This window comes from Elephantulus edwardii, unplaced genomic scaffold (genome assembly GCF_000299155.1).
Source record: "Elephantulus edwardii isolate Elephantulus edwardi_28Jun2011 unplaced genomic scaffold, EleEdw1.0 scaffold00003, whole genome shotgun sequence".
Classification (NCBI taxonomy): Eukaryota; Metazoa; Chordata; class Mammalia; order Macroscelidea; family Macroscelididae; genus Elephantulus; species Elephantulus edwardii.
Genome location: NW_006399753.1, coordinates 15,084,556 through 15,087,207, shown reverse-complemented (window position 1 = coordinate 15,087,207; position 2,652 = coordinate 15,084,556). Strand labels below are relative to the sequence as shown.

Below are 2,652 nucleotides of genomic sequence, written 5' to 3'. Positions count from 1 at the left end.
ATGATGAGGTTTCATCTCAATGCGTTGTGGATGTTGCTAGGAGTGGTTATTCTTTGGAGAAGAACATCATGCTTGGAAACAGGAAAGGGAAGCAAAGGAGAGGAAGTACCTTGACTAAGAGGATTGACACAGTGACTGTGGCAATGGGCTTGAGTGTGTCAGGACGGCAAAGGCTAGGACAGGGTTCAGATCTGCTGTTCACAGGGTCACCATGAGTTGTACTTGATGGCATCTAAGAGCCCCTACCTCCATTGCCCTAGTTACTGTATCAACCCATCTCATCTGGGGTCTTCCTCTCCTGCACTGTCCCTCCATCCTTCTAAACATGATGTCCTTCTATAGAGATCTGTCGCTCCTGGTCACATGCCCCAAAAATCCTAGCCTCCAAGGAAAAACTTGGTTTCATCTTCTCCAAGACAGACCTGTTTGTTTTCCTGGCAGTCTATGGTGTGTTCAAGACTCTTCTCCACCACTACAGCTCAAAGGCATCAATCCTTCTTCTGCCATCCTTAGTTATTGCCCAGAGCTCTCTTGTGCATAGCAAGTAATTGTAAAGACCATGGACTGGATCAGGCACACTTTAGTCTCTAGACTGACATTGCTGGTTTTCAGTTCTCTGGAAAGGTCCCTGATAGCAGATGGCATCTAAGAGTCCACCACAACTCCTAGCGACCTTCCTGGAGGACAGAGCTGTTTGTAAGGCCTTAAGCCTTTCTGGAAGCAGCCCACCGTATCTTTCTTCTACAGAGAGCCTGTAGGTTTGAACCGCTCAATCTTTTGGTGAGTAGCTAAGTACATACCATTGTATCGCCAAGGGGATCAACAACAACTTACAAAGAAGAAAAAAATTAAAGAGCAAGGAAGCGGGCAGAAAACAGATGAGATGAACCAGGGTATCAACGATCAGCTCTTTTAGGTACTTGAAGGCCGCTGTAAAAATGTTGAAATGAGTAATAGAGCTTATTCCAGAAAACACAGATAATGACAGCCATGCGATCCACGAGTCCCCGTGTTTGCTGTAGCTCCGTTCTGAGCGCCTTCTGTCTTTGCTAATCAGTCTCCTGTCAGAGCTTGGCACTCGCTCTCCTCCTTCAGTAGATAGAGCCCATGTACCAAAGCAACAACGCCTGCCTTTTCTTCAAGAGACTTGACTTTCCTCTGTAGAACTGAGAAACAGTCACAAGGTACCGTGCCTGCTGCTGGAACATGGCCCTACCAGGACATGGCTGGAAAAGAGACGTCTTTCCCCACAGTTCTGTAGGCAGATGCGATTCAGTGGAGGCAGCTCCGTGGCAGGTACTCCCTGGTTCCTGGGGTTACGGGGGATGCTCACATGGCTTCTCTTCTCTCAGTGAAAACGTCCCTGTGCCTGATCTACTCTATTTATTACTCAAGTGATGAGAGTTAGGGACCTGCCTTCCACTGACATGACCTCATGAACTGATACCACCTCACAGAAAATCCAATTTCTAGATGAGGTCGGTATTGATCCCGTGTACTGTTTTATTGATTGTAACTCACAGGGACCCCTTAGAAGATAATAGAATGTCCTCAGTTGGTTTCCTAGACTGGAATCTTTGTGACATGATCCCTGGAAGCATGGTCATCAAAGCACTTAGCTCCTAACCATAAGATTGACAGTTTGGCAATGCAAGTGCACCAGGCACCGGATATGACGTTGCTACCGTGCTCTGCTCTGGCGTCAGTAGCTGGCGTGTACGGCCGTGGTGAGGTTTAGTATAGCGGCTTGTTCTCATTTAGCTTTTGCTAGCCATGGAGAGCGACTTTTACCTGCATTACTACGTCGGTCACAAGGGCAAGTTCGGCCACGAGTTCTTGGAGTTCGAGTTCCGACCCGACGGGAAATTGAGATATGCCAACAACAGCAATTACAAAAATGATGTCATGATCAGAAAAGAGGCTTATGTACATAAAAGTGTGATGGAAGAACTGAAGAGGATAATTGATGACAGTGAAATTACCAAAGAGGGTGATGCCTTATAGCCTCGTCCTGACAGAGTAGGCCGGCAGGAGCTTGAAATTGTCATTGGAGATGAACACATTTCTTTCACAACATCAAAAATTGGTTCCCTTATTGATGTTAATTGAAGGCTTACGAGTATTTTATTACCTTGTCCAGGACCTGAAGTGTTTGGTATTCAGGCTTATTGGATTACATTTCAAGATCAAGCCAATCTAGGTTGAATGCTGGTTTGGACCTGAGGGGGTTGAGGGTAGTGTTTTAATTCACGGTATCAAATATTTGTGTATATCAGGGCAATCTTTTTTACAAACCGTAAATGATGTCTTTAATAAATATGTGATAAACAAACAAACAAAAAAAAGATTGACAGTTTGAACTCACCTGGTGCTTCAGAGGAGAAAGATACAACCCTTTACATCCATAAAGATGTCTAGGCTTAGAACTCTAGAGCACAATTCTGCACTGACCCTTTGGGCTTCTGTGAATCCAAATTGGCTCTGCAAAAGTGGATTTGGTTTCAGTTTTAATATTTCCAGGAGCTGATCACCAAGTGTTTTCTCCTGAAGAGCCAGCAACCAGGGTAGGTTTGAACCACTGACCTTTCAATTAACAGCTGAGTACTTGGCCATTGTGCAGTCATAGCTCCTTTAAACAATATTATATCCACA

The 2,652-nt window shown here is 45.0% G+C and overlaps 1 pseudogene; it reads left to right on the top strand.

Moving 5' to 3' along the window:
• Window positions 1-1,773: 1,773 nt before the first annotated feature.
• On the top strand, window positions 1,774-2,200 carry LOC102848566 (annotated as a pseudogene).
• The last annotated feature ends 452 nt before the right edge of the window (window positions 2,201-2,652 follow it).